The sequence below is a fragment of the Oenanthe melanoleuca genome, chromosome 4 (assembly GCF_029582105.1).
Source record: "Oenanthe melanoleuca isolate GR-GAL-2019-014 chromosome 4, OMel1.0, whole genome shotgun sequence".
In the NCBI taxonomy this organism is placed as follows: Eukaryota; Metazoa; Chordata; class Aves; order Passeriformes; family Muscicapidae; genus Oenanthe; species Oenanthe melanoleuca.
In genome coordinates, this window is record NC_079337.1 from 17,940,054 (window position 1) to 17,954,905 (window position 14,852).

Sequence of the window (14,852 nt, forward strand, 5' to 3'; positions counted from 1 at the left end):
AAGCATTCTTCTTACAAGAAATAAAAAGGAACAAGTGTTCTTTCTAAATGCAAATTGCCAAATCCAAAGCTGGTAAAAATGAATGTGAACCAATTGCTTCCGATGGTGACACATCTCATATACCAGTTCTAATGTCAGGCCTTTCAATTTAATATTTATTTTGGATCAACTTGTACTCTGAGCTGCACTGTATCTAGTGGTATAACTTTTTCTGAATGAGGATAAAAAAAGTTTTGAAAATTACACAGTATCTTTCTAGGCTTTTTAGTTATATCTCAGCTTTTCCATTCTGATATCCAGTGTCTCTGCAACCACTTCAACATTATAATCATTTTCCCATATAAATATATTCAACTTACTGTATCAGTTCCTCTTTTGACAAGACACTAGTTGTTTCATCTGTCCCTACAACTTCAGGCTGTAAAATGGTAATAAATTAGGTAAATGGTTATAAATTAGGAAAAGGAAAGGGGCAAGTACTTCTTTTTAAAATAATAATCTGAAATAGCTGGATTTCAGTGTACAACTTTTTCTTTTATTGAGTGAGAACAGCACTTAGAGGTGCTAAGATCCATCTCAGTACCTCATTCACAAGCTGGAGGTATTCAGGATGTTTATTGGCATAAATGGGATGCAGTTCTAATGGGATAATAAATAAAAATAATAATAAAAATAAATGGGATGCTGCAGCTTTGTAGCATGCAAAGTGCAGGGTGCATTGCTGCAAGGTCAAACCTAAATGAACTATTGTTGCTCCCTTGTTGTGTTCTAGTATTGCATAATTACATTGCTGTAATGGATTTTCCTTATTTGTTGGTAAGGCAAAATATGTGGGATGTAAAATTATCTATTAATTGGCACAATTAAGCCAATGGATAAGGATTCAGTTATAATCATGTGAGGTAATGGCTTTGTTATGGTACCTGCTGTAGAATCACTATTTGCAAAAGCACAAATTTAACTTAAAATAATTAAAAATTGATTTTTTTTTTAATAGTGAGCTTCCTAGAGAAGGAATAGCTGGAAATGTAGAGATAACTAGAGAAATATGTGATGGATGGATGAATTGTTGTATAACTGAGTCTAATCCCACTGATGGGCTCAGTAATTTTGCAGCGTTTTTGGACACAGATTAGTAGAGACAATTCCACATTATAAACACTACTTTTAGGTCACAGAGGCACACAGTTTACCTTTCATGCTTAAAATAAGCCTTAAATCTGTTTGTACATTTAAATATTCCAGTTTTACTAAGGTTTTGCAATCTCAAGATCACTCCTGATGTTCAGACACCTCTTTGGTATTTGAGGACTGTATAATTCCAGCAGCTCTTTTCTTACATTTTTTTTGGCATAACCTTAATCAGGTGGTCAATGTTCAGTAAACTGTAGTCATTGAAAAACATTTTTAAAGTGAATGTCTATGATAAGGGAGGAGAAGAAGACCTGAATAAAGTACACAAGTCTGTATTTTGCTTCTGGGAGCAGTCTGAGGACAAACAGGAAAGCCTCATTTTGTAGTACTGCTCATGCCAGTGCTAATAAAATCTACCAAATAATTCTGCCTATTTTCTGCAGTGTATGTTGCTGGTAAGAAAGTAGGGCAATTCACACAAAAGTGTTATTATAGCGTATGGATCATGAATTTGCAGTACATTGAGAAAAAGAAAAGATGTATTTAGCTACTGCTATTTAAATTGCAGTCCTGGTAATCTAAGCCTTCTGTGATTACATTGTTTGTATTATATTATTAATCACAAATATCCCTTAAATGATATCCAGGTTGGGCTAGCACTTTTTAGATACAATCAGTACTAAATGAAGCTAAACAAGGAGTTCTACTTGTATCTGGCCTGTGCCACTGAACTTTCTGTTCTGTGTATTTTCACTTCTAAAGAATTTTTTTTTTTGCTCATCTTGACAATTTGAACTTCCTCAATGGCCTTGTATGTCTATGGCTATCGGCATTTAAATACTTTATATTTTTTATAATTTTTAATTTCGTTTCTAAGACATATAATAAATGTAATATGGAATTGCCATGTAATTAGTGCAGTGCTTTTACATTCGGCAATGAATAATTTGTATTTCAGGTTATATCCAGGTACTATTCTGATATGAAATTGCGAGATTTCAAAGTATTCTTTCACCCTGATTATTAAAAATCTGCTGGAGGATTTTCTTCTGAGTCGGTTTTGGTTTTATGCAGAACATATTAAATGCTGAAAAAAACTTCAAGCCCCCAAGGACTCAAGTTAAAGGAAATCTCTGTAGTTCCACTCATGAAGCAGCTGAAATTCTACACTGTTATAATTGTGTGGAAAAGCAAGAAATCAAATCTCTCTGTAATTTTATTTTGTAAAGAAAATACTATTACCGCTTCTCTGAAAATGTGCTTGCGGGTATATTTGAAATGCACTGGGAATATGAATGCTTGATGGAATTAAGTGCAGACAATGAATCATGGTGATCAGATATTCTCTATTAACAAATATTATCTTTTTTTAAAAACCTAATTTTTGTAGCTCAAAACATTAGTTGCTTTTGTTTCAGATTTTAATGAAACAATTCACTTTTGGCACACAGCTGTAATGGCCAAATGCCAGAGGATGGAAGCAAAGGGCAGCGTGTTTCAGTAAATCTAAATAGATTAATGATATTCAAACTCAATTTAAATGTCATTCTTGTTTTCAAGTCTAGCCAGAGTCCTTTAGAGATGCAAGTTGGTGGTTTTTTTCAGCACAGACTGGGAAGATGAGTGTGTCCCAGTTTGCTTCTGTCCTGTGCTGCTGCAGTTAGGTCAGCTGAACTTTAAACAGCTTTTGGCTCTCCTGCTGCTTTTCAGTGCTAATTTTAAGCAGTTTATTAAGTGAGGGTAAATTTCTCATGGCTCAGTGTATTCCTGTGAGCTTTTGATAATTGGAATAATCACTTTATTTCCACTTCCACTCATCTGAGCTACTTAAGTAGAGAGTACAGTAGGCTGAGGCAATGAATGATTTCTTCTTTCCAGCCGTATGTCGGTCATGCAGTATAACTGCAAATCAGAGCTAGACAGCGTGCCAATTACTACTTCCAAAATGTGTCTCTCCCACAGAAGTTATTTATGCACACTGCTAATTAGCCACTGAGATTTTTGTTCACTGGAGGAGAACGGATCCACATGTATGGCACGGCAGGAAGCCTTAAAGTATGGGCAAGGATATCTGTGTCCAAAGCCCCAGGGCTGCTGCTTCTCAGCAGGGCATTCTGACTTTCAGTAATAATTTACATTTTAGGATAAAATACTGCCACAGGTGTTTGTGATTTGTAATTTCAGACCTTACCTGAAGAAGGGCACGAGGGAGTTTAGGCAGGATCAATATGAATAAAAGTCTATTCCAGGAAAATGTACTGCCTTCTCCCGTTTTCATCACTCAGAATTTTCTCATAGCACTGAGGAGCCTTTGAAACTGCCTTTATTTAGGGCTTTCCAAAATAGTAATTCACTCTTACTTTTGTTTCTTTTGTTTCATTTCTTAAGCATAATTTATTTATTTTTATTTTCAGATACTTCACCCAGGAAAAATGTGCTTCTGTTATCTTGTCTAATCAAGCCTTCTCATTTTCACCACTTACACATAAACACCCCATATAGAAATAATGTAATGGAGTCAGAGCTATAGCACTTGCTTCAAATAAATAGCAAGTTGGTAAGAAACGGATGAGAGATGTAACAGTACAATGCAGTCAACCATAATTGGGGGAAAATACAGAGGCTAACTGAGGGATAAGACAGAGAAACCATGATGGAGAAGTTGTAATAAAGCTGAACTCATAGGATGCAAGGAAATTGAAAGCATGAGGAACAAAATGAACATTGTCATTAAATCAGTTGTAGGTAATTTAATGATTATTTTAGGTAAAGTCAGGATTTCAACCTGTTATTGAACTTTCCCTTTCCAGTTCTCTCCTTATTTACAGGTAGCTCTGATGGCAGCCTCACCTTAAATGTGGTTTCCTCTTTTAGTCAGTTACTGTTCTTTGTGATGCCAGTTTAAGAGTAATGTCTACTGAGTGCCCTCACTTCAAAGGTCCTCAATTATGCTCTATACCACTTGTGTTCTTCCTGAGCCCATAAATCTCCCCTTCTACAGTGGCACAGCATCATTAGGATGAGCAGTGAGTATTCTGCTCTCCATGATCCCCTGCCACTGTGGAGGCCTCCTAGAAGGAGCTTAGAGGTGAATGACTGGCCGTGGATCTGAAGAGGGGATGAAAGCAATATTGTTTCCAAAATTGCCCCCTAAGTGCCTTCCTTCCACTTCTGCTTCTATTTTGCACCAAGAGAGGCTTCTGCCTTTCTCTCTGATGTCTGATAGGGCCTCTTTGCCAGGGAGGATACCATGCCCTGGGGTGCCCTAACAGGTGCAAATGTTGCAGTCTTGAGTCGGCAGCATAAAATATAATATGTGTATTTATATACTAATTCAGGAATCTCCAGCTTTATGGAAACTTCATAGCATGTTTAAGGGACGATGATTTATTAGCCACTGTCAGGAAAATCTCTAGAAGCAGGAAGGAAAAATTGAAGAAGTTATCAAGTAGATGAGGCAATAGAGGAGTGAAAGAAAACACTCAATCTTACAAGTGCATATTTTATTCCAAATGTTGGAGGCACAGAAATTGCAGTCAGGGTAAATTAAAGCATTCACATAACAGAGTGTAACTCAGAATGTAATCTGAACTTGTGATAATAGTATCATCTATGATAATGCTATGCTTTCAGGTTGTTTTTATATATTTCCAGTGTCAAATGAACAAAACCAATAAATTCATATTTCTTCTCTTAGAAAAAGGAGAAGTATAGCATTTGAATAGCTCTACAAGTTAGCTTTGAAAAGCCTACAGTTGAATATCTAATTGTTGGCAGTAATGCTTCTCTGCATTCTCTGACCAATGTGGGAAATTTTAAATATGACTTATTATCTGTATGAAACCTTTCAGGAGAAGATGTAAGTAAAAGTAAATGATAGTCACTCATTTATCATTGGCCATAGTAGAAAGTGGCAGCCAGAAGCTTATTCATTTTTAACTTAAGAAAATGCTGTCACACTGTCAAATGTACCAAAGAAATGCTTTCTGGATCATTTTTCATATCTGTTTTACATTTCACAGAAACACCACAGATTGAATGGGTTAACTTTTTAAAAAAATTCAAGTTTTTAATCAATAGCAAATTACAGTTTACTGAGCAGCTGTGCCATAAATTTTAACAGCACAGCTCAGCTCAGGTAGAGAGAGATTTTGACACCCCTGAAGACAGGAATGAGCAGTCAAGGGACAGACAGATGGGAAACTCGTTTAAGCAGCTTCATTTTCAGTCACAAAACCAATGTGATTTTACATCTTCTGAGGGGAGAAGGAAAAGCATTCCTTTAGTATGTTTATACCAAGTAAGAATAAGATGGTGCAAAGGACCATGGAGGTCTGTGATTTAGGTCAAAATGGGAGTTCAGCCAAGGTGCCAAGATGAAAGCAGGCTAAATAAGAAGGAAAGAAGAGTGTCATGACAGCACTGCAGGTGCCAGTGCAAATCTGTCTTGCTGGGCTTGGTGGTGAAGACCAGTTGTGGGTTTGTTTCCTCTTTATCAGAGTTGTAATGCAGTTTTTTGGGAGAAGCAGAAAAGAGGGGCAAACATGGTGGTATAAAAGATTGATGGAACTGCAATTTTGTGGTAAAAGCTGCAGATTTACAGGACTGTCAGCAGTAGAGTATGCAATGGAAATGGCTAGCTGTTTCAAATAGTCAAATGTTTTTTAGGCTGTTCAGTCAGCCAAGTTCTTAAGAAAATCTACTAAGCTCTTAAAAGAGCAGTGAAAATATTATTTTTATGTGAAGCCAAATATGCTGAGATACAAACAAAAATGTAATGTGCAATAACTACAATAAGCTATTTATTAGAAAAATGGTTAAGAATCACTTTTGCTGTGAAGGAAATGCGTTATATACAGAATGGTGCTGAAGCTGTACACTTCTCAGATTAGGTTTACACTTCCAGATTTAAAAAATGAGTTAAAAATGTGTTGGGAGATGTGAAACTTTCCTTGGGAGCTTAATGGCTTATTTGCATAAACCACAAAATAATCAAACAAACCTGGCTTTTATAGTACACACCAAGGAAATCATATACTCTATTCTTGTGTTATTTTAACAAAAACTTTAATTGACCTCACAGTGTGGTGGTGTAAAATGTGTGTGAAGTAGTTAGGTAATGAGATAGGCTGTTTAACAAGACATTAAGAAATAAATAACAGATGTGGCAATAAACAGAATCAGTGTAAAACAGGTGAAGAAGTGCCCTTAATGACTGATGCACTACAGCATGTCATTTTACACTTAAATTAATGATGCAATTTATGAAAAATGCTAAGATACTAGTAGAACCCTTGTCAATTGTATTGCTGACTTAAATTTTTATTAAAACGTGTGAGTAGTAAAATATTTTATTATTAAAATCTGTTTTTTGTGTTCTTGGGGGCAGTTTAGATTCACAGAGCTTAAAGGCACACTAATCCTCCATGAATTCTGATCCAAAAGAACTTGTGCTTGCCTGTGTTGTTTACATAGCTCATGAAGTCAGATAATCTAAAGCTGAAGGCAAAGATTTCATAACATAGTTCCAAAATCAATCCATTGGAAATAACCATCTACATTTTTCCCTATTTTTAGTTAAAGAGACATTCCTCATACCCTGCTCTCACTTTTGGCTCTTTCTGCTTGCTTCTTTCCTCTTTAAATCACCTGGAGGGAAGAGTCAATTGTGCACAGCTCAAACTTTGCTTTTCCCATTTTCTGTATTGTAAAAGGGATGGAGGTCATGTATGACTGCAAAAGAGCTCAGAAGGGTTTCTCACCCTCACAGGAAAAAGTAGTTTTGTAAATAATTGTATACTCTTTGCTGTGCTTCTGCATGCTCTCAGTAAGAAGTGTGCTCTGAGTACACACACTTGGTTTTCCACCCCTTCACTACTGAGTTGCAGTGAATTCTTTTTTTCTTGTCTTGAGCTAACATTTATAGGTTCATAAAAATTCCATACCTCTTGATGCAATTTTCAGCTTCAATAGCAAGCAAGGTCTGGGAGTAAAAATAAATTAATAAATTATTTCCAGAAGCAAGAGACAAAACTTTTTGTTACAGAGATACCTGGGAAAGTTTCGACCAGATTTGAAATAATGCTAATGCCAAAATATCCAACTAAAATCTTCATGTAAAATATAGTGTACAAGTTAAGCACCAATTCAAAATTAGTCTTGATGGTAACACTGTGAAGACCTAAGGGAATAATTCTATAGCCATATAAAGTTGTTTATGGGTCTGTAATTAAACAGTAATCAGTCAGTGCTTGACATTTTAGCACTCCAGCCAGCTGCAGTACAGAAGTACCAACTTCAACTACAAATCCCTCATTAAACTTCCAGTAAAATAGGATTACTGACTGCAATGATTGTCAACATGCATTTTATTTTATATAGTAATCAGAGAAATTATTGTAGTTCATTCTATAAATATGCATATTTTCACTATCCATTTTTTAAAAGTTTTTAGCTGTGACAAATGAAGTAGGATGAGGTCATTGAATGTTTTCCTTAGAAACAGTGCACAGTTCTCTGCCAGTTTAAATCTTTAGCTTCAATTATAAAGAAAAATTAAGATGTGCTGTGGAGTGAAACTACAATGGTGAAAGATTAATTAGCTAATATTTGTGAAGCTCCAAAGATAAATCAGGCTATGCAGTGCATGTGTGTTAAGTACTACTGTAACAGGGCTTCTAAATGCACGGCTGAGAGTTAGTTGGAGGGATGAATTTTTTCCCAATTCACTCACTTGTTCTCAAATCTTCCATATTGTGAGGACTTGTAGGCGCTCACGATAATCTCACTGGCACTGGTGGATCGATACTACTCAATTAGTTCAGCCCACACTTCTTTCACAGTCTATTAGTGCCTCTACATGTCTCATCACACTAAATCCTTTGAGAGGAACTGAATGATGAATCATTCCTCATTTGCAGATCCTTTCTATGGAAGACAGTTTAGCAGGTTGTTTTGGAGGCAGCAGTGGCCAGTGAAGAAAAAATTCCTTTTGTAAAGTGAATGATGCCTGGACCTAAATGTTCCTGCCAAGCAGAACCCAAACTGTTGACTTCTCCATAGAAGAGCTTCAACAGTGTGTGCAGACCTCTTGGTATACAAATCAGAAACATGGGAGTCACATCAAATGAAGTGCCAGTCTCATTCTTTGGCTCAAATAATCTTGACAGGTCAGTTTAGTCTGGAAGGATTTATGTGAGTTCAGACATAGTCTGGCTTAGGAGCCATAAAGCCAGCATAAAGACATTTATTTTATTCAGATATGAGGTAAAAGTTGCCTCTTTTGCTACCATTGGATAATCTGTAAAAGTGAGGTTTGATTTAATAATAAGAGTGGTAGTAGTAATAATAACTGGATGTAGGATCTGTCCTCCCACCTAAGAAATAGTAGTCTGAACCACTACTGAAAGAAGCTGTAAAAGGAACATGCAGTTCTCAGTATTAACCCAGTCATAGTTTCTTTTCTTAAAACCCACTAACATTGTATTTTTAGTATTTTAATGTAATTTGTCATTAAATTTGACATGTTGTTCACAACTTTTTAATGAGTCTTTCCCATATATCTGAAGAATATGTTCTCTGAATTTTTCACTTAATTACATCTAAGTAGCAATCTATTTTGACAGTGATAACATCGTTTCTTCATTCTAAATTCACTAGTGTATCTTGTAGCCATTTACTGAACCATTCAACACTGACCTGGTAGGCACATTTGTAGCCTTAACTATATTGTCTTCAAGCTTCTATATTTACTATATATTTCAGTATCAGAGTCTCTTTCCTGTTTAGCAGCATTCTCTTTCTCATCTATCACACAAGTTGGGAAGGTTGGTTGATTTTCTGCTCTGTGCAGAAGTAGGAAAAAATTGGGAGTGCTTCCTGGTTTTGCTTAGCCCAATGACAGTGTCACACTACCTGGTGAAACCAGAGGAACTGGAAAACAGCTGGGCAGTGGTGCCTTTTGGAGAACACCCTGGTTCTGATCCTGCCTTGCTCCTTTCCAGGGATACCAGCTGAGGCTTCTATGAGAAACCAGCAGAGCTTTGCTGCACTTGTAGTTGCTCACCACAATTGTAGTGAATATTGCAAACTAGGACGCTTGTGAATATTTTAGTTACTTTTCTGTAGACGTCAGAAGGAAGTTCCAGGTTGCTGCATGATAAATAATAGAGACTGTGATTTATTTGCTATTTATACACTCTGCATTTGTCAGAAGTAATAGCGCAAGTGAAAAATCCTGTGTCACCAAAAAATTTTCCTTACCTCATCACAGTTAAGCTGGAGCTGCAGCATAGCTTTTTGCTCAAGAAGGGTTTGCAGGATTTTAGTCTCTAGTTCACTTAACCTCTGTAGAGCTGTAGAGCTGTGCAGAGCTGTCACACTTAAAAATGCAGGAGATGAGGCATCAAGCTCCTTTTGTGAAACTGCTTGGAGAGCTGTGTTCTAGTTCTGCTGTAAGGCCAGGAAGGGCCTTCAAACGCAATGTGAATTAATATTCTTTGATTTTTACATTTTTAAGAACTCTGGTTCTGATGTACAGTAAAAAAAAAAGGGGGGAATCATTTGTCTGCTCTTTAATTATTAGTGAGATGAATGGTGTTAGTCTGATGTTATGGGAAGATGAGTTCATCTTTTCTGCTGGCAGAAAGACAATGGAGTAGTTGAAGGATCAATGTTCAGTCAGGAAAATTCTGGTTTTGTCACTGCATACAGGGAGTGGACTTCTTTTCTGCTGAAAGAAAGCCTCTCTCTTCCTGGAGCTGTGTCATTTCACTTAAACAAGCTCCTGAAACTCCTAAATTTTAAATATGTTGTATACCATCCGGCTGTAAGTGGCCATAACAGGTGAATTTGGGTGTGATTACAGATTTTATAATTTTAAAACACTGTGTGTTGATTTACTGCACATCTATTCCTGTTGCTGGAACCCTGAAGAAAGTGTTTTTCAAACTCAGAAATACTAAGAGAAGTTACCTCATTTTTTTTTCTAAATAAATTAAATAAGTTAATTCCAAATCAGCACTTCTGTAGATTCTAGTTGCATATTGGTAAAGATAGAATTTGATATTTCCTTCTTGAATTTAATAATACTAATTTTACTGTTCATTAGTAAGAGTGTTTCTTTTCCCCTTCTTGAAATTGCCAAGCTTTTGCAACTACTCTGAGGGAGTAGTGCATGGCCACAGTGTAGACCAGCAAGTTCTCTAATCTACAGGATTCAGTGTTTCATTCATATTTGTAGATTTTTGTTGTTGAGAGATGTAATGTTGTAGGAGTGTGGTTGGAGTTTGCTTTTTTTAATCTGCAATTTTTTTGATTTTCCAATTTCTGTAATTTAGATAAAATTTTCTCATTAACAACTTTATTGATCATTGGGTACTTGGATTCTATAAGAATGAAAACCTTGGCAATTTTTGCCTAAGTTTGTATCATGCCACTTAGGTTAGGCAATTTTCTGATAGGAAATAACAGCCATAACAGCAATCATGCTTCATCTTGGGACTGGATCTGAACTTATGAAAGTTTTTAGTTATTTTTCCCTCATTAAAGTTTTTACTCTAAAGATACTTTGCTGCTGTTTACTGGCCTGCAGTCTGCGATAGAACAGGCAACTTACAATCGCCTGGAACATCTTTGTCACATCTTTGCAACTTCTCGGGTACACATTTGTTAGTGTTGTCACAATTACTACATGCTGGTGTTCCTTCTGGATTAAAAGAAGTTGTATCTTATATTGATCTGAAGCTACGGTGCATGTACTGCCATTCTGCAAAGTGATGACTCTGTAGAGCGTTTTTTAATGCAGTTACTTGAACTACTCCTTTATTTCCCAACAGAATTAAAAGTGCATTTAGATTTACCACCTTACCTGTTTGTGCAGCCCAGGGCTCACACACAGCAGTGATGAGGGGCTGGAGTTGAAACAGGGTCACCTGAGAGGTAACAGGGCTTGTGTGGCACTCAGGGAGGTGTTTGAGCACACCAGTGGCACCCACTGGGCAGGGATGGTGGCAGATGAGAAGGGGCCACCAAAGCCTTGCTCACATCCCTGAGTAGGTAGGCTGGCCTTGTCTTCACCCCTTACCATTAGCCCAAGAGAACATTGTTTTCTCCACATCAGACATTCTCTTTATTTCTAGTGTAATTCAGCTGCTGTTGAATTTCCACCTAATTCACACTTGCTGTATTCCCTTTGTCCCTAAGTCTGCATGACATTATACCATAAATGCTTCAGCCTCTGTTAAATCTTAATGAGAAGAAAACTGGCTTGAATTAACCAGGTCTGGCTGTATCAATATTTTAGCAACGTAATTTAAGACTATATGTAAAATGTGGCTTGTAATTCAGAGGATTATCTACTGTTGTATAATGAGGGGAGGGAAAAAAAGAGAACATTTTAATGCCTTTTAAGGCTTTTTGAAATTAAGTTCTCCCTTGGTTGTACTTGCAATCAAAAGGATTTTTGTGTTTTTATTTTATTTCTGTTTCATCTCCAAGCATTATAGAAAAGCCCTCCAGACTAGTGGAATTAAACTAGGATAAAATAGTGGGTTATTGCTGAAATTAAGGACCAAATTGTCATGCTTCCTCTAGAAGGAACTGTCTGTTAAGGCTCCCCTGTTCCCTGAGATTTACATTTAATGGTGGAACTGCTTCTGTTTCTTTTCTTATTGGCAAGTTTTTGTAGCTTAGTAAGAGTGATGTAATCACTTTAGTCTCATTCCTGAGAGGGTTGTGGCTAAGCTGTTTTGAGCCATATTTTTTTATCTCCCCTCAACCCTCTGCTCAGGGATTGTGATGAAAAACCCCCAACCCAGCTATCACAAGTGAATTTGTGTTTATGTTTGCTGCCACGTATAATCTATGTATCACAAGTATAATCCTTACCTGACAAGCGTGGCATACTTAAGAGTACCTGTAGCTTTTCAAATACTTATTTGCCTAAAGGTAGTTTGGAAAATACTTTTTCACTCTGATGTAACCTCTCCAAAATTTTCCCTAGTGTTACTGAAAAATATTTTTAACAAAAATGCCAAAGGGCTCATCTGCACCCAGCCTTTGTAATCTGATATCTACCAAGTCTAGGCTTGATTGAGCCATTTTGCCAAAATCTAATGAACTAGCAAAGAAGGAAAACAAAGTCTCTTTATTTTCTTATTAGAAAATGTCAGCTACCCACACTGTCCAGAGCACACTACTTGAGTTTACACACTACCCAGAACAAAAGTCATGAATTCAAATGTTGAAAAAATTAATTCCTTTCTCTAATGTTTTAATCCAGTTATTTCCCAATATTAAGCAAGTTTTTAGAAGACAACTGTTCCATGCCTGATAACTCTAAGTGGCTTCTAAGAGTACACATAAACCAGTGAGTCCCATTAGTAGTGCCAGAGTTTCCAAGCCATGAACAAGGAAACTGTTACTGCTGATGACAATTGTGACTTTATGTCACCTTGTCTTGGCGTTCACTTTCGTGGCTGAGTTAGGATGCCTTTGACCATTTGAGGTTTTGTCAAAGCAGAGTAGTCCTGGCAAAGCAGAGGTTTTACTCTCATAAAAAATAAATCTCTTTTTCAATCTGGACCTAGGCAGTTCTGGGGTGCCTACAGCACTGGTTTTCCAGAATTTGTAAGGTTCCCATTTGGCACTTGGCAGGAAACAGGGCCAAGTGTGTGATAAGCTTTTTGAAAGGCAAATTTCCTCACTGACCTTCACGGTTATAACTGATACAATGGACTAAGTGAAACCTGCTGACAAACTTTGCAGGTTTTCACACCCAGGTTCCTATTTCCATGCAACCACAAGCAAAAAAAAAAAAAAAAAAGTATACCACAAATGCAATTATCATCAAGCATAATCTACAATCCGATTAAGAATGAGAGAGAGACATCATTCTTTTTGCATGCAGTTTGAAAAAAAAATATAAATTATTATTGCTTTCAAAAACTAAGTATTGTGACTTGCATCAGCTGTTTACAAAGAAGGGGTGTGATCTGAGCTCAGCAAGAAGGACTCAGTCCTGTCTGTGAGCATTTTCCTCCAGAGTAAATAAAAGAATTTATGTGAATAGATTTTTCAGGAGATCTGTAGAACTTTGTCTCTTTTTGTCTCTTTGGAAGTGCTTTGTTTTCTTGCAGTAAGTGTGAGTCAGTAAACAGTCATACACATTGACATAAAAAGTATGAAATTCTGGTTTCTGGTGCCAGAGACTCAGTCATTCATTTGCCATCTTTAGTTCACAATGTATTGTTTCTCCTGATTTATTTCATTCTTAAATTCCAACTTAAAATGTCACAGAGTTTGGCTGAATACATGAGATCTATGAGCCAGAATCACTGTTTTTCCAAACTCCTGTAAGGGCTTGCACAATCTCTTTTTGGGCCATCTCTGTTTTCCCACTTCCATGTTCATTAGTGAAGACCAATGTGTTTGTGCACTCTTCTCTTTTTTAACTGGTAACGTGCCAAGTAAGCAAAACTATAAAAAATGTCATCTTTTAATGAGTTCCCAAAGCAGGACCAAAATGATTCCACATTATCATGCTGCAGTTGAAATGACTATTTTAGGAGTTAATGTTGTTTTGTGGTCTACCAAATGTAGCTTCATTATTTTCCTTTATGATTTTAACTCTCTTGAGTTTCTAAACACCCACTGCTTGTTTATTGACCTATTCATTTTGTAGAAACATTGTTACTTTATTAAATTGCCAACCATGATTATTAACAGTATTACTAATTAATATCTTTTTATTAAATGAAAATCTACTGCATTGCCAGTTAGTATATTAGAAAAATTTATAATACAATTGACCATCTGCTTGTTGTGTTCTATGATATTGGCTGGCTCTATCAATAGAGGTAAATACTGCCTTGAATTGAAAAGGCTGTTGTTCATAGTATTATTAAATTTCTGTTGTTTGTGCTCTCTGTACAGCCCCACAACTTCTTTTATAACTTCTATTAAGAAAGTAAGATCAATTACTTGCTCTTATTTTTATTAAGAGAATGTGAATCTATGAATCCTATATGCTGATTACTTTAGTATCTTGGCTCTCCAGTAGTTTAATTAATAAACATACATTTGCTCATTTTGTTGGAGCAAGTTTATTGGTATAATGCAATAATGTTTTACTGGTGAAGGAAACTCTCCAAATCTTCAGTTTGATTAATTTCTTATCGTGAAAATGAAACGTATTTCTTAAAAAGGTTGTTCCAACATGAATTTAATATAGCTGCTTTTTTCCCGTTAATACATTTCCATAGAATTGTTTCCCTTCATTTTTTCCATTAGCCCTTTGTAATATTGCAGCTAGAAACTTTTTTACATTTTTAAAATGAGATGATCACATTTTCTATTTCCTATTTTATGTGAATTGATTTCATTCTGTTCACAGACACACTGAAATGTTGCCCAGAATTGTAGATATGCAGTTGAGTTATCTTTACACCAAAATGTCTTTTCTGCAGGTAGCTTTTAAGTTGTGATAAAAGAAGCTTTAGAATATTATTTAGAAATACTGCATTTTTTCCTTTGGATGATACATCCTATTTTCCCAGGTTAGATTAACTCCTTCAACACAGAGCTAAAACAAAAGTGAGCCTAAAGTGTTTCCTAAGTCTCAGTTTGTATAGGTAAACTATTAACACACTTTCTAGTCTAAATATATATTAAATTACGTTAAATTGTAATTCATATTATTGTTATTTCTCTGTATGTCA

General features: G+C 36.1%; 1 protein-coding gene across 5 annotated transcripts in view; it reads left to right on the forward strand.

The window, feature by feature from the left end:
- Positions 1–14,852, forward strand: part of CCSER1 (coiled-coil serine rich protein 1) — a 592,978-nt gene that overhangs the window by 500,283 nt on the left and 77,843 nt on the right. The window lies entirely within an intron of this gene.